This window comes from Phascolarctos cinereus, unplaced genomic scaffold, assembly GCF_003287225.1.
Source record: "Phascolarctos cinereus isolate Bilbo 61053 unplaced genomic scaffold, phaCin_HiC Scaffold_4;HRSCAF=312, whole genome shotgun sequence".
Lineage (NCBI taxonomy): Eukaryota > Metazoa > Chordata > Mammalia > Diprotodontia > Phascolarctidae > Phascolarctos > Phascolarctos cinereus.
In genome coordinates this window covers 669,680,899-669,702,862 of record NW_027555847.1, presented here as the reverse complement: position 1 = coordinate 669,702,862, position 21,964 = coordinate 669,680,899, and the positions used below count along the sequence as shown (strand labels likewise).

General features: G+C 41.4%; 2 pseudogenes across 1 annotated transcript in view; one reads left to right on the top strand and one right to left on the bottom strand.

Moving 5' to 3' along the window:
* Nucleotides 1–21,964, bottom strand: part of LOC110196135 (cytochrome P450 4F2-like) — a 50,874-nt pseudogene that overhangs the window by 20,700 nt on the left and 8,210 nt on the right. Inside the window, exon 2 of the transcript XR_013486426.1 lies at nt 5,646–5,864. The product of XR_013486426.1 is annotated as a cytochrome P450 4F2-like (transcript). The remainder of the gene's footprint in view (nt 1–5,645; nt 5,865–21,964) is intronic.
* LOC110196098 (small ribosomal subunit protein eS12 pseudogene) lies at nt 2,334–2,717 on the top strand (annotated as a pseudogene).

Genomic DNA, 21,964 nt, shown 5'->3' with positions numbered 1-21,964 from the left:
AGTTCACTTGCCAGAAAATCTTCAAATAATCAAATGCTTTGGTGATTTCATCAATTCAAGTGTTCCTTCTAATTGTGTGAATTACAATTAATCCATGCCTGCTTGTTCTGTGCCACTCTTGTCCATGTCCTCCCCTGAGTTTACCCCAAGGGTCTACCCAACATGCTGGGAGCCTTCCTTGCTTTCTCTTGACATGGAAGAGATACCAGAGGAACACACAAGCAATCTATGTCTTATTCTTCCCAAATGACCATCTCATCTTCTTTTCTATCATAAATTTCTTTAACAGCATCATTTTCCAGTTCTTCAGAGTTCATTTTATAATATTTTGCGGCCTGCTTATACCCAATATGCACCTTTCTATTGCCCTCAGAATGCTATGAACTTTTAATTCTTAGAAATTATATTGTTCCATAACTCACAGCCACATAACATTCACACAATATTCATATTAAAGATGGATCTTTGCTTCTGGGAATTTAGAGTCACCAAGCAAACTTTGCAATTTCCCAAAGGCAATACAACCTGCTCTCCTCTTGCTGCTTAATTCTAGATCTAAATCATTATCTATTTTCAACGTCTGTCAAAGAAATAGTTATAGATTAGATAGATAAAAATGTACATATGTATATATTTATACATAGAAATATATATACACATATACATGTGAACTCATTAAGTTGTCTAGCTAACTGCATGTTATAATCTGGACAGCAGGTATTCTACATCCATTTATTTTTTCCTACATAAATGGTTGGGCCAAATCTTTTAGAGTACTTGTGGATCTCTTCCAGGAGAACTACAATTTTTCAAACCAGCATGATGTCATCTGCAAATATTAGCATCTTTAGGAGATCACTCTTCAACTTGGAGTCTATACCAGATCACCATGACTATGCAATTTTTGCAATCACATGTCTCAGTTACAATATTTTCACACAGAAATATAATTTATAGAAACCTATGGCCACAAAAAGGAGAACAAAGAGCATAAAGATCATCTTAGTACCCAAACACTTGACTTATTTGCAAGGTTGGAAGATGAGGAAGCCATAGGTAACAGAGGTTTAGACTTGTCTGAAAAAAAGATATAAAAGACAAGATTAACTTGTCTATAAAATTTTACTGCAAAAAGTTGTGGAAGTTTATGAATAATCTCACATCTGATCGAGCCATTCTGGAGAGCAATTTGGAACTAAGCCCAAAGGGCTATAAAATTGCATCTACCCTTTGACCCAGCAATAGCACATAGTTCTATATACCAAAGAGATCATACAAATGGGAAAAGGACCCACATGTGCAAAAAATATTTATAGCAGCTCTTTTTGTGGTGGCAAAGAATTGGACATTGAGGGGATGTCCATGAACTGGGGAATGGCTAAACAGGTTGTGGTAGATGAATATAATGGAATACTATTGTGCTATTAAAAAAAATGATGAACAGGCAGACTTCAGAAAAACCTGGAAAGACTTATATGAATTGATGCTGAGTGAAGTGAGCAGAACCAGGAGAACATCGTACACAGTAGCCACACTGTGCCATGACTGACTTTGAAAGACTAAGCTCTTCTCAGCAATGCAAGGATCTAAGACAACTCCAAAAGATTTATGATGGAAATTGCTATCCACATCCAGAGAAAGAAATTTGGAGTCTGAGTGCAGATGGAAACACACTATTTCCTCTCCTTTTCTTTTGTTGTTTTCTTTTGTTTCTTCTTTCACATGGTTCCTCCCATTAGTTCTAATTATTCTTTACATCATGACTAATGTGAAAATATGTTTAATATGAATGTATAAGTAGCGCCTATATCAGATTGCATACTGTCTTGGGGAGGGGAGAGAAGAGAGAGGGAGAGAAAATCTAAAACTCAAAATCTTATGGAAGTGAATGTTGAAAATTAAAAATTAATTAATTAATTGATTATAAAAAATTTTTAAAGAAGCTTAAAAAAAGAATAATCTTACATCATGAAACAGAGAGAAATAGGAGGTGTCAAATCAGTTTAAAGAAAGTTAAGTGAGAAGCCCAGCTAAACAAAGTCATTACAAAGCATTTAAAGGTAAAACTGGAAAGAAGATAACAGTTAGAAGAAATATGGAAAAGATTTGGAAAGATTTTTATAAAAAATTTTAGAACGAAAAACTCTTTTCACCATGAAAAACAGAGCCACCAAACTTAGGCTCTAACATAGCAGTCCTAAATATGTGTATAGAAGAGACAGAAATGGGACTCTAAAAAAAAAGATGGCTTTTTCCCTGTCACAAGCTGAGTCGAGCATGAGGCGACACTCCTGGGTGTTTTCAAAATTTAGCTTCACCAGTGAACCGCTGCCATGGCCGCTGCTGGAGGTGTAATGGATGCTAAAATAACTGCAAGAAGTGCTGAAGACCGCACTCATCCACAATGGCCTAACTTGTGGAATTTGTGAAGCTGCCAAAGCCTTGGACAAACGCCAAGCCCATCTTTGTGTTCTTGCTTCCAACTGGTATGAACCTATGTATGTGAAGTTGGTTGAGACCCTGTGTGCTGAGCACCAAATCTGCTTCATCAAGGTTGATGACAACAAGAAGCTGGGTGAATGGGTAGGCCTCTGTACAATTGACAGAGAGGGCAAGCCCCTTAAAGCGGTTGGCTGCAGTTGCGTTGTTGTTAAGACTATGGCAAGGAATCTCAGGCCAAAGGTGTCATTGATGAATATTTTAAATGCAACAAATGAATAAAATAAAAGCTTTGGTCTGATTTTTAAAAACGTAAGATGGTAAAAGCAATGGGACTATCAGAAAAAATTAAGAGAAAGGTAGGTGATAGAGTGGATAGAGTTTTGGACTTGGAGTCAGGAAGGCCTGAATTCAAATCTAGCCTCAAACACTTAATAGCTGTGTAACCCTGGGCAAATTCCCTAACCTCTGTTTGCCTTAATTTCCTCATCTGTAAAATAAGGATGATAACAGCACCTACCTCTCAGAGTTCTTGTGAGGATAAAAAGAGATAAAATATGTAAAGTTCTTTGCAAATCTTAGAGTGTTATATAAATAATAGTTATTGGAATTAAAATGCCCTCACACACACACATGAACATGAACCTAAATCTTTTCAGGGTTAACATTGGCTAGTCCACTGGTGACAGATGACTAGAATATGAAAAGAAAGGCAGAAAACAGAGAATGAAAACAAAAGAATGCTGTAGTCTGTAAGAATAGTATGAGGAACATAAGTTCAGAATGAGCTGAGAATCTAGCTGCTAATAAATGCTAAAAACAACATAAGGGTTGTCATAGCTATGTTGGGAAGAAGAGTAAGACCAAAGTAGGAATAGCTAGTAGGAGTAGTAATAAAAGTAGTAGTAGTAGTAGTAGTAGTAGTAGTAGTAGTAGTAGTAGTAGTAGTAGTAGTAGGCATTCATGTAGTGTCTACTATGTACCAGGCACTGTGCTAAGTACTATTACAAATATTATCTCATTTGATCCTCACAACAGCCCTGGGAGGTAGGTAATATTATTACTCACATTTTAAAGTTGAGGAAACTGAGGCAAACAGAGGTTAAATGATTTGCCCAAGCTTACACAGCTAGTAAGGGTATGAGGAAGGATTTGAAGTCAGGTCTTTCTGATTTCAAGCCCAGCCCTCTAGCCACTGCATGGCTTACCTGCCCAGGATAGGACTGCTGCTCAGCAATAATGATAACAAAGGATAGTGATAACAGATGACCGTGAGAAACCCTAACTCAACTTTATTTTGTGTCTGTTTTTTCTTCCAAAAAGAATGAGCATTAGACTAGAGAAGACAGAAAAAAAATAGCTAATGGGAAGGGCTGAACCCCAAGATAAGTAGGGAAAGGATACCTAATCCTAGATCACGGTCTAGCAAGATCAGACAAGCTACACCTTATCGGCTTGAAAGAACTAGAAGTGATTGCTAAACCATTGTTGTAAAGATCATGGAGAGGAGGATTGGTGCCACATGACCAAAGAAGAAAAAATAATAACTGTAATAATGACAACAATAACAATAGCTAGTATTTCTAAACTAGGGTTTGCAAAACAGTTCGAATAGTTTATCTAATTTGTTGCTCACAACAACCATTTGGAGTAGGCGCTATTATTCCTATTTTGCATATGAGGAAACTAAGGCTGAGAGAGGTTCAATTACTTGTCCAGCACCACAGAAAGTAAGTCAGAAGACAGCATTCAGGTTATCTTGACTCGAAATCCAGTGCTCTATCCACTATGACAGGAAATGGATAGAGTCTGTGAACCGTGGGCCAGTGAGATTATCATCAGTTCCTGACAAAATTCTAAAACATGATAATAAATGGAGCTTATAGTAATCTCAGGCAACACTAAGAGGAGTAGATCGTCAAAGAATAAGGAAGATGGTCTGACTGTACTTGGTCCACGTCAGGCTACATCTGGAGTACTGAGTTCAGTTTTGGGCACCATGTTTTAGAAAAGACATTGATAATCTAGAGAATTACAGAGAAAGGTAAAGAGACTGTACACCAAGCCACAGCAGAATCAGTTGAAGGAACTTGGTATGCCTAGTCTGGAGCAGAAAAGGTTTGGGGAAATAATGGGAGCCATCTGGATAGCTGGAAGAAAAGGGGGACTTGTTCTGCCTGCCTCCCAGGGAATAAACCAGGAGCAAATAAAGGAAGCTGCAGAGAGAATAATTAAGGGCTGATGTAAGGAATATCTTCCTATCCATTAGAGCTGCCAAGAGTGAAAAGGGCTGCTCTAGTGGGTAGTGAGTTCACTGTCACAAGGAGTCTCCCACTGAAGTTTAGATGACCATTTGTTGAGAATGTAGTATAGAGTGGATTCTTGCTTAGCTTAGGTACCCTCTGAGGTCCAGTCCAACTCTGAAATTCCCAGAGTCTCTGATGGGCATTGGTTCGGATCGGATGGAAATTTCCAACTTGAAAGATGTCAAAGTCCAACAATGCATCAGTTCATGTGAGGCACCAAGGGTCGGGGAAGGAGGAAGGAGAAGTAAGGAGAGAAAAGAGCTCAAGTGATGAAGGAAAGGAGAGGATTCCTATCTGCTCAGGGAAGGCTCAACCACACTGTAAAAAGACCTGCTGTCTTGGGTACAGGGGACCAGGTAGGTGGGGAAATGGAGGCTATGTCTTGGGCAAGAACCCAGTAAGAGGGAGCCCTAAGGTGAGGAGACAGGAGAGAACAGTCTTTGAGGAACCTGTGGCCCTGATAAAGACTCAGTTTAAATCCCCCTCATCCTGTGATGGCTCCCAGATTCCACCTGGGCTCTTTGCCTTCTTCATATGTCCACATCCCACTGAGAAAGCAAAACTCTTTCCATCCTATGGAGGTTATTGAGGAAGGGAGTAATTATAGGGGGGACTCTTGCTATATTAGCACCACCAAGGACATCAGAGAGACTGAGCCCCCAGCTAACCCTTCCCCAGAGAAGACCTGCTCAATTCCCCGCTCTAGGCTCAAATGTTCAGTTCCCTTCAATCCCTCAGGCTCTTGGCCCTTTAGTGCCCTCCAATGCTATGTGTCCCTAGTTCTCCCAAGCCTTCTTCCCACTGATAAGCCCAGACCCTCTACCCACTGAAGCCCCCAGCCTCTCTATCCTCTGAGCCTCCCACCCTGACCTAGCCCTCAGCCCAGATGTCCCCACTCACCAGTCCTGCATGGCCCTTAAACCAGTTCTGTAATGGGGGTTCAGGGAAGCATCGAAGCTGTCGGCAGTTGATATAGCATTGGTGGACAAAGGTCAAGGCTTTGCCCAGGATCCAGGTGCTAAATGTCAGGAAGATCAGGAGCAAGGCTGAAGAAACTCTAAGCTCCAGTCCCAGCAGGCCCAGATGGTGAGACAACCACTCAGAACCAGGCAGCATCCTCTAGTGGGAGAAATAAGGTGGAGCAGAGGGGAAAGAAGAGTAATGGTGAGACACAAGGTGAGATGCACAGGGGAAGCCATGGGGCAGAGAAATAGGGGGAAATATAGAGAAAGATTCAGGAGGGAGAAAGAAAAAAAGGGGCAAGCAAGAAGGGAGGTGAACAGGAAAGGAGACCATGGGGTGGGGGTAGAGCAGGGTTTTGAGATCACAGGGAAAAGTGACCAGGTTGGGAAAGCCAAGAAGGGAAAGGGAGGAGACATGGAAAAGACGGCAGGGAGAGAAGGGCCATGAAGGAATCAGAAAACCAGGGTCTGTGTGTGCTGGGATGGTCCCTTACCCTCTCTGGGACTCCCTGTCCTTCAAGGAACCCCATCCTTCCCCCATATTCTTGAAGGCAAAAGTGAAGTAAAGAGTGGGAAGAGGTGGTCTCGAGTCCTCAGGAGCACTGCCAGAGGAACATGCCCCTAATTTCAGGTTCCTATCAGTCTCTTCTTGGCTCCACTGTTAGGTTTGGGACTCAGAGTCCTTTATGAGCAGCTGTAACAATGGGGCTGACTCATGTTACCTCCCTACACTTCCCTCTCTCAAGGTTGGGCCTCTTCCTGGCCTGATGCCTAATCCCTCAATCCCAAGTTTCTGAAGGGAAAAAGGGGTGTATCTCTCCCTGAACAAGGAATCCCTCACCATCCCCTTTGCTAGCTAAGTATCTGAGTGATACAATGGCTAGAGCACTGGAGCTAGAATCAGGAAGACCTTACTAGCTGGGTGACCTTGAGCAAGTCACTTAACCAAGTCACTCACCCTCTGTTTACTTCAGTAGGGATAATAGTAGCACTTACTTCACAGAGTTATTGTGAAAGTCAAATGAGATAATGTCTAAAGCACTTAATACAGTGCCTGGCACACAGTAGGTACTTGATCTACGCTTGTTTCCTTCCCTCCCCCCTTCCCATTACCCTGCCCCGAGCTTCCAATGTTTGCAAAAGTGTCTTGGAAAACCAGTGCCCACAAAAGCATGCCTCCATCCTGCAGGCCCAACATCAGCCATGGTCTGACACATCATTTTCATCTCTCCTCTCCTACCTGGCTGCTTTCAGGACCAGCCTCCTTCCTAGTAAAAGAAAAGGTCGGCTAATTCTTGATGGGATAGTCTCTCCTATGTTCCAGAAAGTATCGTCCCCTTTCCCGTGAATTAAGAAGGTAAAAAGAAAAGGATGGCAAGGTTTCTGGCTGTATGTAACTCATTTTCTGAAGGGCTTGCAGTGGTAGACGACGAAGTTCCCTGAATGACCATTTGAGCAAGAAGAACTGATGATTAAATGTATCTACACAAGGAGCAGCTAGGTGGTGCAGTGGGTAGAGCTCTGGCCTTGAAGTCAGGAGGACTTGAGTTCAAATCTGCCCTCAGACACTTGACACTTCCTAGCTGTGTGACCCTGGGCAAGTCACTTAACCCCGATTGCCTCACCAAAAAGGAAAAAAAAAAGTGTATGTACACAAGGGATGAACCATCCCTCCACTTCTCTCTTCCTTTCCATCAGTGAAAATGGTGGGCTGTTTTACAAGCATAGTGCTTGTTATATCATAGTAAATACTTAATAAATACTTATTGACTGACTGATTAGAGAGATTTCCCTTATCTTCCCTCCAGCCTCCATATGGTTATAAAAAAAGATGTCCTAACTAGGCAAGTTTCCAGGTCCCTTAACTGTCTTTGTCCCTCTTGTGTTTTTTTCTTTCCTTGTCTTAAGTGAACAAGAATCCAGGATTGGATTTAATCTTATGAATTTAAAAGGTCCTGACATTCTGAGTTGATGCTTAAAGGAGGTAGAGGGAAGATCTGCATTAGGATGTCCACTAGAAGGAAGATTGGCCCAACTCTGACATGTTTTACTAGTAATAGGCACCAGGAGTTGTTTGGACAGTGCCCAGCCAAGGTGAAATGTAAACTGTCTCATTAGCCATTCTAGAAACTTCTATGTGTTCTAATGAAGATAAAGTAGCATCCTCCAGCAGATCAGGCCAATGGTTATGTTCTGTTAATACTGTTCTATTAATGCATGATTGCGAGCTTTTTTGCTGTTTACCATTTTTGCTGGTATATAAGAATAAGAAGTAGTATAGTGAATAGAGAACCAATCTTGAAGCCAGAACAACTTGTGTTCAAGCCTGACACATGCTGGTTGTGTGACTTGAGACAAATCACTTAACCTCCCAGTGCTCTGGACAACTCTCTAAGACAAAAGTTTCAGAGGAAGTGCCAACCTACATCCGTAGAGGCATTTTCTTCACCCAAAAGTTCCCTCTGCCAATAAAGTCGCTTGCCTGGTTCTTTTCCCTATGAATGTCCCATACTCAATTCGTTCATACATTGAATTTTTTTTTACTTCTCCTTTTTTGGGGAAATCCCCTAGAATGGTGATCCATAATCTAATTTACTATAATCAAAATTATTACCTAGGTTCCCTGGGGTGAAGTGATGGGTGCGGGGCCCAAGCCAAGATCTTCGCCCTTTGCCCCAAAGGGAATCTGACTCACAGGCCCCAGACCCTCATCTCCCTTTGAAAGCCTTAGCCTTACCTTTTAATCTTATTCAGATGTGCACTAAAAGAATATGGCTCCCTTTTGTCTATAGGCCCCAGAAAGGGCTTCCTTTATCTCCTTTTGAAAGTCCTAGCCCCACCTTGATTTTGTGCAGATGCCTTTCAAACTTCTGCCTTCCTGTTCCTCCATTATCTATTCCCATTGTCTATTCAATCTCTCAGACCTCCCCAATTAGAATTGTTACCTAGACCCTTTTCCCAACCCCCTTCTCTGGCTACCCAAAGTTACTTTAGTATTTAAGATCCACCTTGGCCCTCATCAGATGCTGAGAATCTCAGGCCCACAAGGCTGAGAATCTCTCATGCCCATTCATCTTTACGGGTGTCACCCGGCCTATGTGTTTTACCACTAACAAACTTTTCCTCTGGCTGAAGAAGATTTGAGTTGAATTCTTTCAGACAGGGCCCGGTACCGCGATCTTGGGGTCCCAGCACCCCAAAACTCCTAGACCTCTCCAAAGGACTTAATGAGTCAATAAATGTGTGAAAAAGGAGCCCTGTCTCACTGAAACCAGGCTCCATAGGACTAAATATGATCAAAATGGTATGGCTGTGTACAGGATCTGGAGCTATAAGTGCCTAGACTCTGAGAGCTCAACCAAACAATATCTCAAAGCTAGACCTGTGTATAGATATAGATACAGATATAGAGATAGAGATAGATAGATAGATAGATAGATAGATAGATAGATAGATAGATATTGTAATATATATATATCCCATTGGACCTTAAGCTTCTAACAGGGTCTATTTTCACTTTTGTCTCTGTCTCCCTACCCGTCACTTAGAAAAATGCTTAAAGGAAATAAGGAAGGAAAAAGGGAAAGGAAAGAAGAAAAAGAAAAATGTGCTAAATATATGCTTATTTATTGATTGGTTGATTGATGGAACACACATGACAAGCAAGCATCCAACCTTGGCTTGAAGACCTCCAGTGATAAGAAGCATGCTACCTTCCCTGGAAGCCCATCCACTTAGAAAGTTTTTCCCCAGAACAAATGTAAATCTATCTCTTTGCCACTCCCACCCATTAATTGCTCTAGGCCTCTGGGGTCCAACAGAATGATGTTCATCCCTCTACCATAGAGAGCCTTCTGATCCTAGGAACCAGAGTCATTTCTTCTCCAGGTTGTACAGCCTTGTACCTGGCATGACTTTAAGGCCCTTCACCATCCTGGTTGCCCTCCTTTGGTGCTTATCAATAGTTATCTGAAAACACAGAGAGCAGAACTGGCTCCAAGTATTCCTTGATTGGATTGAAAAGGGCAAAATACAATGGTACCATCACTTCCCTAGTATTGAACACTTGCCTGCCTCTCTAATACAGCCTACCCCTTCACTAGCCTTTTTGGTTGGCACAAATCATTGGTGTTTTATGTTAAGTTTACAGACAAAAGGCTATTTTCTCTGCAATTGATAGGGCCCTAGGGCTCAGAACTTCCTGTTTGGAAGATGGGGAGGAGGGGAAGAGAAAGAGACTAAGAGGAGTAAGGTAACAGGAATTTCTGGTTTTCCAAAGGTTCTTCCCAGAACCATTGAATTCCTCTCCTCATATCCCCAGGCCCCCTGAACTAGAAAGCTTCACCACTTCAGCTTTGGGCCTACCAAGAAAGTGAGTGAGGATTGGGGGAGAGAAGGGGAAAAGTATGGAATTTAGGACTTAGAGGCTTAGGGGCTCAAGAATGGGGATAGGGATGGGGAAAATGGATTTTCTAGAGTTTTGTGGGTAAGGGGATAGGCAGAGAGAGGGATGGGCTGCATTCTTGAAAATTTGGTACAGGGTAGAAGCCCCCAGCAACAGCTCAAAATGGGCATTAGAAATGAGGGGGTGGGTGATGCAGGATCAGGTCAGCAGAGGACCCCACAGGACCCAAAACCCCCAGAAAATGAAAGTAGCAACCAGGAGCCAGCAACCTAATTGGTTCCCTTGCCTAACTGGTCTTCTAGACCAGAGGTATCAAAGCTGTGAATGCTTCCTAGGCCCCAGTGCAGCCTGAACCAGATAAAAATGTAACTGGAAAATGGTTATCCAAATAAACAAAAATACAGTTTAATATAGATAACATTATATTTTAGAAGTAGGATCCTTATGTATGGATTAGTGACCCTGTTTCTATTTGAATTTGATAACACTGCTCTAGTCCCTCCCCACACAGCTTCCAGAGCAATCCTAATACATAGTGAGTGCTAACCAAGTAACTCACTTGCTCAAAAGCCTTCAGTGGCTCCCTATTGTTTCTAGGATAAAAAAAACAAACTAGGCTGGCATTAAGAGCTCTCCACAGTTCACTTCCAGCCTCCCTTTTGCCTACCTATGCTCATGAACTCTACGTCAGTCAAACTGTACTTCTAGCTGTTCCTTGAATTTGACGCTAGGTCTCTTGGCTTCACATAAGCCTTTCCTCATAACTAGGATACAGTCCTTTGTCCTGTCCACCTTTCAGAATTCTTGTCCTCCTTTAGCTCAGTCCAGGTTCCACTTCCTTCATGAAGCCTTGCCTCGATCCCCCTCTATTCCTTGACAAAGGAAAGGAGAAAATTAAAGAGTTTTTAAAAAAGAAATAACTAAAGAAAGGAAGAAGGAAGGGAGACAGAAAAAGAGAGAGAAGGAAGGAAGGAAGGAAGGAAGGAAGGAAGGAAGGAAGGAAGGAAGGAAGGAAGGAAGGAAGGAAGGAAGGAAGGAAGGAAGGAAGGAAGGAAGGAAGGAAGGAAGGAAAGAAGGAAGGAAGGAAGGAAGGAAGGAAGAAAGGAAAGAAGAGGAAGAGGGAGGAGAGGAAGGGAAAGGAAAGAAAGAAAGAAAGAAAGAAAGAAAGAAAGAAAGAAAGAAAGAAAGAAAGAAAGAAGAAAGAAAGAAAGAAAGAGAAAGAAAGAAAGAAAGAAAGAAAGAAAGAAAGAAAGAAAGAAAGAAAAAGAAAGAAAGAAAGAAGAAAGAAAGAAAGAAGAAAGGAAGGAAGGAAGGAAGGAAGGAAGGAAGGAAGGAAGGAAGGAAGGGAGGGAAGGAGGGAGGGAGGAAGGAAGGAAGGAAGGAAAGAAAAGCATTTATTAAGTCCTTACAATGTACAAACCACTGTGGGGATAAAATATAAAAGCAAAGACAATTCCTTTTCTCAAGGGGCTCATATTCTAATGAGGGAAACAATGCAATTAAAAAATTTCAGCTACAAATCAAGTGGAAGGGTCCCATGAATCATGGAGTACAGCCACAAAGTAGATACTATCTAATGCCTCTTCTTCAATGTCATTTCAACTGCTACCATTTAACAGTTAACCCGGCTGAACCATTTGACTGTCCCCAGGACTTCAGAGGCAAGAACCTTCTTTTCCTAATCTTCAGTAGATATTGTTGCTGAATAGGCCAGGGCCTGAAATACTCACAGAAGTAGTGACCAGAGAGTGTTAAGAATGAGGGTAGAAAGACAAGTTAGGGCCAGGTTGTGAAGGGCTTTAAAAGCCAAACAGGAATTTCTATTTTTATCCTAGAGATGTAGGGAGTGACTGGAGTTTATCGAATAAGGGGTAATAGAATGAGATCTGTGCTTATAGAAAGCCATTTTTTATAGAAGATGATTGAAGTAAGGTGAGCTTTGAGATAGAGAGATCAACGACGAGGCCATTGCAGTAGTCTAGGTGAGAAGTGAAGAATGCCTAAGATGATGGCTGTTCGAAGAGAAGAGATTTGGATGTGACAGATGTTGCAGTGATAAAAACAGCAATACTTGGTAACTAATTAAGTATGTGAAAGAGGAAAAGGGAGGAGTCCAAGATAACTCCAAGGTTACAAACCTGGCAGAATGTAAGATACTGGTGACCCAAATTACACAGCTAGCTGGCTAATACTAGAACCAATATTAGAATCCAGGTCTCCTGATTATTCATTCCAAAATGCCATGTTTCCTCTTCACACCTGTTGTACCAAGAAATCAGCGAGTGACACCCAGATATAATTTAAAATGTGGATTTATTAGCGCATGGATGCAAGGGGCATGCACACCCAAATCAAGCAGCCCTGATCAGGGGTCGAGCTAGGGTTTATATGGAAAAGGACATGGGAAAGAAATGCCAGGAACACTGATGAGGTAATCCAAAGGTGCAGGTGTCTTTGGGGGCTATGGATGGGAAAGTACAGGGAGTACACCGGACAGGGAGAGGATGGATCTTTGGAGTCTGGCAGGAGGAAGAGTCCTTGGGCTGGCCAAGGACACCCCTCTCCCTCTGTCTTGATGAAAGAATGCTCTGCAACAAGGGAAAGCTTTCTCACAACACAGGAACTTACTAAGGAATTGGGAGGCTTCCAGAGACATGATCTGAGGGCTCTGTGTAGCTGTACCAGGGAGAGAGATAAGGGTCATGCTGAGGCCCATGCATGAATAACTGCTAGGCACAGTGTCCTTGGGCTGGGGAATGGCTGTCACAAGACAGTGTTTCTGAGACTGGGAGAAACTGGGGCACAAGTACAAGCACAAGCACCAGAGCACCCCATTATTATGGGTCAGAGATCACACAAACCAGACCAGGTGTCCTGTTCTCTGGTATAAACATAATTATCTAAAGCAATTATATTGCAAGCTTTCTTATCCATTTGCATTGGAGGTACGGGCTATGCTGAGCCATACGAGAGTACACTTCACTATTGTTTAGATCTAGGAGGAAAGAGGTCTGGGGCAAGATTAAGCACCAACTTTTGCTTTCCATGGCTTAAAGGGCCATACTACCTAAATGGCAAAATAATGTTCTGCATTACAACCCATGGTCATGCCTGAAGTCTGATATATCAATGGGCTCCTCTAGACCAATTAGATAGTTTAGTTCAGTAAATATTTATTAAGCATTTATGTGCCAAGCACTATGAAAGGAATTAGGAATACAAAGACAAAAGGGAGAAAGGCATATTAATACACTATGGTAGAGCTGTGGATTGATGCAATCTTTTAGAGAATGATTTGAAATTTTGTAAGAATAATAATTGAACTATCCATTACATTTGACCCAGTAATCATACTACTTGGCATTATCCCAAGCAGGTCAAAGACAGAAGATCCAAGGTCCAATATACCTTGGAATGCTAACAGAAGTCCTTTGTGGTGTAGAAAAGGATTAGAGCAAATGTTGATGAACATCGATTGAAAATGCTTAGGAAAAGAAACATGACACATGAATGAAATGGCATATTATTGCACAGTAAGAAATGGTGAAGTCAGAGAAATCTGAGAAGATTTAGATAAGCTGATGCAGAACAAAATAGGTAGAACCAAAAAGAACAATATGCACAGTGACCATAACAATGTAAACCAAAGGAAGCAGAACTCTGAGTAAGTGAAACGGCAATGATGGTCCTGGAGAAAAGATGAGGAAATATGACTCGCAGCACATCAGCAAAGTTAAGTCAACAAGCATTTATTAAGCACCTACTATGTTCCAGCATTGTGCTAATCACTGGGGATACAAAGCAAGGCAAAAACAGGCCATACCTTCAATGAGCTCACATTCCAATGAGAAAGACTTCTTGTCGCTTAGTCAGTTAGTCTGGTCCGATTCTTCATGACCTCATTTGGGCTTTTCTTGGCAAAGATAGTAGAGTGGTTTGTCGTTTCCTTCTCCAGACCATTTTACAGATGAGAAAACTGAGGCAAACAGGGTTAAGTGACTTGCCCAGGGCCACACAGCTAGTAAGTGCTGAGGCTGGATTTGAACTCTGGTTCTGACTGCCAGACCCAGCACTTTATTCACTGTGGTACCTAGTTGCTCAGGGAGGACACTACATGCAAACAACCATATACATACAAGATATTTATAAGATAAATTGGAGATAATCATCAGAGGAAAGGCACTACTGTTGAGAGGCATTCTCGTAGAAGGATTCTCATAGAAGGTGGGATTGGAGTGTTTTTACACATTATCAGAATTAGTCACTGTCTGGTGCTTTTGTTTAATTATTTTTATTTGTTATCAAAAGAAAGTCAACCTGAAGGTGGGAGAAGGAAGATTTCCCTCCAGAAATAATTGTAACATAAAAAATAAAAGGCACCAATAACATGTACTTTTGAAATATGGCTCTCTCTCAAAAACAAAAAAAATGAACCGCTTTGATGGGATGACCTCTAAGATCTCTTCCAGATCTAAATCTATGATCTTATGAATGAAATTAGTTTCCTGATATAATTCACAAACTGACTTTGCACTTGACACCTCCCCTGCCATACCTACAACAGCTGTTCTGGGGTCTTACATTCCTTCACTTTTAGATGACCTACATGCTACACTCTAACATTCCATTTCCAGATTATAGAACTGTCATAGATCATCAGAGTTAGAACCCCCCATTCCCAGACTATATGGTTCAGCCTCATCAGTCTATAGATGAAGGAACAAAGTCCTAGGGCAGGGAAATTACTTGCCCCAAATTGCATTGCTACCTGACTATTGGCAGAGCCAATGCTAGACTCCAGGTCTCCTGATTTTCCAATCCAGTGCTCTTTCCAAACACCACATTTCCATTTCAAGCGCGAGGTCATACCTGAAGCCTATATGTTATTAAGCTCCATTAGGCCAATTGAACAATTTTAAACAAATATTTAATAAGCATTTATGTGTCTGTGTTATTATTAAGCATTTTTGCACTGTGTTAAGCATTGGGAACACAATTGTTGTGTGCAGCTTTTATTCTGTTGGGGAGAATTGAAACTAGAAGAAGCACTGAGCTCGTGAGTTTCCCCATAACCTAGTGCCCCATCTACCGCAATGTCAGAAGATTTTCCAAAGGAAATCCATTCAAGAACAATTCTAGAAAAATTGAGTTTACTTACTGTCAGATAGAAACATATATGTTACTTCTAGAATTTCTCTTTTCATATATCAAAATTCAATCTCAAGCTATTTTAGCCATCACTGCTAGAAGGACATGGTAAGATGAATTGAGAAATAGCTTATGATTTCCACTAGGGCACCAGCTTATCAATGTCACAGATCAGATCTGCTCAGAAATCCTTACAATAGCAAGAAATCACAAGAGAACCTTGTTCTGAAGAACATGTTTTAGGTACCTGTCATTCTGGACATTCTGATTTATCCAAAAACAATTAAAACACCCTTCCTTCACAAAGAATAAGGCAGGGTTGGTAGAGTATTTGAAATCCTGGAAGGAAAATTCACATTCAAATCCTGTCTCTGACCGTTACCAATCATGTGAACATGTACACATCATGTCATTTCTCAAGACCATTTTCTTATCCATAAAATGGGTTAGTAATACCTGTAGCACCTAGCTCACAATGTTGCTGTGAGTCTCTGGTAAGAAAATGTATGTAAAGTGATCTGCAAACTTTAAAAGTCTGTGTCAGTGTCAGCTATTACTATAAGGGTTAGCTCTGAATCTTGGCACCCAGAAAAGATGAGGAGTCACTCATAGAAATGCCTATGAGTAAGAGCCTTCTTATTCCCTCCAAGGTTACTGAATACCAAAGCTAGAGAGATATCAGTGGTCACGAAGTCCAAATTATACCTAAAGAATTGCCTCTATGAAATATCCAACAAGTAGTTATCCAGCTTGAAAGTTTCTGAGGAGGGGAAATATCCTTCCATTCTCTCACATGAAATATTGGCCACTGGTAAGGAGGAAGACCAAGCTAAACTAACTAAAGCCTAGCCCTGGGAAGGTGGGGGGTGCTGTCCCCTGGGATGCAGGGTTCCAAAAGGTTAGCCACTGGAATAGTACCAAGAGAGCCACTGGAAGGAATTGCTATTCTCTTGTTACCAGTATGAGACGGAGTGGATGGATTGAGTAAAGCCAAGAAAAGAATTTGAGGTGTACCAGAAACGTCAAATGGTCCAAATATTTTTTGTACACAGGTCCCTCAAAGGGACAGGGCTGCCCTTGAAGAGATGGACACACCTGCCTTCCCAGTGGTAAACCTGGAGTTCCTAACTTGAGTTGGGGAAATTGAGGCTTCCTGAAGGCACTTATTGCATACTGTAAGTATACTGGGTGCCTGTTCTAGGTGCTTACTTTATGGGCTTACTTCCCCTGAATCTGTACCCATGCAAGGAGGTTGGGGCTCCCCAGAAGGGACCTCAACTACTCTGAGGGTGATAGGTGGTTATTCCTACTTCGGAGTTCCCACCAGTGTACTCCCCCTTAACAAAGTGACCAGGTGACTCAATTAACCCTTCCCAAAGGTATTAACTCATGTAAAGCAAGAATAATCATTACATAACATTCCACCCATAAACCAAAGGCACACAGTGAGTGCCTTTGCGGGGTGGGGGGGGCGGGTGGAGTGTGCACAAAAGAAAAGTACCATGATAATGATGCATGTGTAGGGAATACTTGGGGCCAGAGAAATTCACAACTTTAGAAGTACAGTCCTCACTGTCCTTTCTCTCAGGACCATTCTTTACAATGTCCACTAATGAATAAGGGGTCTATATTGGATAGGTGGCTACACTGCTAAGCTGGCCTGGGATGGATTGCTCTGCTGCAGAACTGTTGCTGTTTAGTCATTTCCAGTCGTGTCCTACTCTTTGTGACCCTTATGGAATTTTCTTGGCAAAGATAGTAGAGTGGTTTGCCATTTCCTTTCCAGCTCATTTTGCAGATGAAGAAACTGAGGCAAAGAAGGTAAAGTGACTTGCCCAGGGGGTCACACAGCTAATAAGTGTCTGAGGCTGTATTTGAACTCTGGTCTTTTTGACTCCAGGCCCGACAGTGTAGCGGCTCTGCCACCTGGCTTCCCCATGGACCTGGAATCACGCTAACTCAGCTTCCTGTTCAAGCCAAGGTACATCTATCCAATGATCACAAAACAGTTCTGGAGTTCAGAGTTCCCCTATTATTAACTCTAAAGTTCTGTTGGTTATATGCTGATAAGCAACTTGATAAGCAATAAGGCATTGAAGCCAGTCTTTGTCCTAGAGAAGTACATTGTCTCTGCGGGCTGTTTTCCAAATATTTTTTGCATACAAGTCTCATATTTGTCCTTGCTTTTGCCCCTTTTGATCAAAGCCTGATGGGGACACACCTTTACAAAAGCAACAAACTGAAGGCCCAAACACAGAACCTGAAAACTCTGGCCACGAAGTTTATTAAGGCTCCAAAACACAGCTAGCAGATCTCACACAAGACAACATTCCTGGATTCCTCCCTAAGCCTTCACTAGTACTGCTGGTCCTGAGAAGTTTGATTTTTAGAGATTATCCATAGAGTCACCCGAGAGGAATGGAAAGAAACTCAGCACTGGATCCACAGTGGTTTCACAACATGAAAAATAATAGTTAACATTTACACATAGTAAATGTAAGGTTTTCAAAGTGCTTTACAAATATTATCTCATTTTATCCTCATAACATAATCCTCATAAGAGTAACCTGGGAGGTAGGTTACTCTTATTATTCCTATTTTACAAATGAAGCAATTGAGTCAGAGAGCAGCCAAGGGTCACAAAGCTACTGAGTATCTGAAGCCAGATTTGAACTCAGGTCTTTCTAACTCCAACCCATTGCCCTATATACCATGCCACCTGGCTGCCCCTAGCAGACTAGAATGTAGGCCATAACTAGAGAACTATACAAATTATTGAACTCCCTGGACTGCTGATCATTCTTGAAAGATTGTCTTCTCTGAGATGAAGGAGTTGGAGAAGCTCTGGAAAGACCTGCTAAACAACAGAATTTTCATTCAGCTTCACAGACTGAGTGAAAATTCCACTGAGAGAAAACAGCCCCTCAGAGAAAAAGTATTTATTAGAGGCAAAGGTGGCCTACATCTCTTGTTTCACAGAAGCTAATTTATACGTGACTACTATGAGAATCTTGAAGAAGACATCTAGGAAATCTTGATAGCTAGAATGTTGTGGGAAGTGTAGAACAACTGTTTGTTGACTATTTATGTCATATCTGGCAGAAATGTGGATTTTGGTTTCTCACCCTAAGAGAAAGGCGAGTCACTTGACACCAGGAGTGCCTGCTTTGAAGCTGGAGTCAGCCAGGGACCGATGAAGCAGAGTAGGGTTAAAGCAGAGAATAAGGAGTTGAGATTGTTTCCTGATGCTTAAAGAGACTCGAGCTCAGCTGGGCCCAACTGAGTGGAAAGCTCAGAGCTGACAGTGACTCTTGATTATCGAAAGTAGCTAAGCCCAGATGAGTGGAAGGTTCATAGAAAAGCAGCTGATCTAAGAGAATAACTTAGGGCCTGCTTTGTGCCCCATGGAGATGCCTTTTTTTAAAAAAAGCTTTTGCTTCTGTTACTAATAGCTGAATGGATTAGAGAAATGAGAATCCTCAGCTTAGGAGCTGTCTAGAGAAAAAAGGGCTGATATGCCTTTCCCTTTATTGCCACTTCTGGCTTAAGATGGGAAAGAACCTAGCCAATAAAACAGATTTGAATAGTTCTCTAGATCCCAAGCTTATAGGGAAGAACTTTTGTAGAAAGAGTATTACATTGCCTTAGAGCCCAGCCAAGGAGCAGTGAATCAGTCAGGCATAAAGAGGCAATGCTCAACATATGACTTATGGTATGGACTATTCCCTAAGGAAACCAAGGCCATCAAGGCCTACAGTACAAAGTCATGGGTTGCCCCCCTTGGCAAATGTGTTTCCCTACTTATGTGCCTCCTAACTAGCTTTTTCTAAGTTGGTGCTGTTTTTCCAAATGGTCACTGCATGGTAGGAGAATGTGAACCAGATTTATGCATAGCTTACTATGATATTACTATTCTTGTTTTTGTGTTGTTTCATAAATGTTTTGTGATTGAATTAATAGTATCATCTAGACAGATTTGTTTAAATGGTAAGCACACCAGTGGGGGCTCAAGGCTACAGTTGTGAGTAGTAGATTCCCCATACAAGGGTTATCTAGAGAACACTGAGAGCCAACTTTAGAAGTATGAACAATTCCTCTCCTGGAATCTCCCAACCTGCCAGTACAAGTGCAGATTGGGGTAAATGAAACCAGCATAGAGAGCCTAGAGAGCAGCGGAGCCTGCTTGTGCCCATGCTACACTAATACCTTATCCCATAGGGCCTGTATATCAGAAATTATATTGATTTACATAGAGGGGAAAAGTGATATGTGATTCATAGCAGACAGGACCCCTGATTCAGGAAAACACTGCACAGAGGTCAGGACTTTCCTGAGAAAGTGAATCATCAAAGAAAGCAAAACTATAAAAGCCTCAGCCTTTACAGGCAGTTTGAATAGGAAAGATAGGCAATGGACTCAGTTGCCAGATAACATATCTGGTTAAGTGGACTTTAAACTGAAAAGGGCAGGGAGGGAAAGAGAAATGCTTGCATCTCTCTGCAATTCCTGGCACTGCAGAGAGGACCGAGTACAGCTGGGAAAGGATAATGGCACAGGGAGACAAGAATTTGTAGAAGACAAATCAAGAAGGGAGACAGCCATAAAACCCATGGCCTCAGATACAAAGGTGCAAAGTCTGGGCAATAAGCAGAGTGAAAAAAAGTTCTTGGCAAAAATACAAACCTAGATAGGATGAAACTCAGGATGGGAATACATCTCCAGTAGGTCATACGTCATTCAAAAGAATGTTTTTTGTTTTTAATAGCATTACATAAGGGTGGTTAAGTAGTACAGTGGATAGAGTGCTGGGCCTGGAGTCAGCAAGAGTCATCTTCATGAGTTCAAATCTGGCCTCAGATGCTTACTAGCTGTGTGACTCTGGGCAAATCACTTCACCCTGTTTGCCTCAGTTTCCTCATCTGCAAATGAGCTGGAGAAGGAAATCACAAACCACTCCAGTATCTTTGTCAAGAAAATCCCAAATGGGATCACAAAGAGTCGAGCTAGACTCAAATGACTGAACAAGAATAGAAAAGGAAGCTTCAATTAAAAAGAGCTTCATCACAAACAGGTCATCCCAGACTCACCTTGATTTCTTTTCTGGTACATACATTAAACTAGTAAATGAAGGAAACACTGTAGACATAGTTTGATTAGACTTCAGAGTTTTTTAATAGCTTATTATTTTTATTCTTTAACAATCTTTTTTTATGAATCCATCCCTCTCACTACCTCTGCCCCAAATTGAATGGGGGGGGGGGATCACTCAGTATGTGTCTATATAGTCCAGAAAAATAAATGCCCATATTTGCCAGGTCTGAAAATGTATATCCCTCTCTGCATTTTAAATTTGTTGCCTCACAGGTAAGCCCTTGCAAAGATGGTAAATAGTGCCTAATGAAGGTTAAGGATGAATTGGTTATGTCTGGAAGAAGCAGGAAGGAAACCAGTAAAGAGGAAAAGATTAGTGAGGGAGAGGATAAATCAGAATCAGGCTAGTTGGTCTAGAGCTTGCAGTCTCCCTCTTCCCTCTTTCAAAAACCAATTCCTATGGCACCTCTCCCATTCACCCAGATCATCCATTCAAAGTGTAATTGATGGCATGTTTCGTCTGGATTCTTTTGGATACATGGTTTATCATTCCATTGATCAGAGTTCTAAAGTCTCTCAAAGTTGCTTTTCTCTATGATATTGCTATCATTTTATAGATTGTCCTGTCTGTTTCTGTGCACTTCAATCTGTATTAGTCCATAGACATCTTTCCAGTTTTCTCCGAAATGGTCCATTTCAATATTTCATATGGCACAATAATGTCCCATTACATTCATACACCACTGTTTGTTTAGCCCTTCCCCAATAAGAGGACACCCCCTTAGTTTCCAATTTTTGGCTATCATTAAAGGAGATGCTATAAATATTTTTGCTAAATAGATTAAATGTTAAATTAAATTAAATATTTGCTTAAAAATACTTTTTACTCTTTCTTTGATTTCTTTGGAGATATAGGCTTAGGAGCTGAGTCAAAAGGTATACAGTTTGTGTACCTAGACTTTAACAAAATATTTGATAAAGTGTCTCATACTACTATGGGTGAAGAAGATGGTGAGAGGTGGTCTAGACAATAGGAAATGGATTGCATGGCTGTCCTCAAAGAGTAGGCATTACTGGTTCAGTGTCAAGTTGTCAGGAGGTGTCCAGTGAAATGCCCCAGGTATCTGTGCTTGCCTGTTCTATTTATGAATAACTTTATTAATGACTTATCAATGAGTTTATCAAGGATTTAGATAAAGGCAGACAGAGTTTGCTTGTCCAGTCTGCAAATAACTGGATGGCAGAGTCAGGATTCAAAAGTATGACAGACTACAGGCTAGGATGAATCTAATAAGATTAACTTCAATAGAGATAAATATAAGCATAAAGTCTAATTCTGTATACTCAGGTTTCAGAATGTGTAGATGCTACTGCTTAGGAAGGGTTCTGGTCTGGGAATAAAATTCTCGAGGGAGCTCAACTGACATGATTACTTTGGAGAGGAGACTTTCTTCATTCCTGCTCCAAGAGAAAGACAAACTATGGAAGGTAAACATCCAGGGGAAAGCCAGCCCTGATTTTCAACTTCTCTCCCTAAAGACTTCAAGGAACTTCTCTTTGGGTGAGATCCAGGACTCTGTCTTGGTGGAAAGCTTAGCTCACTCCATGTAAAG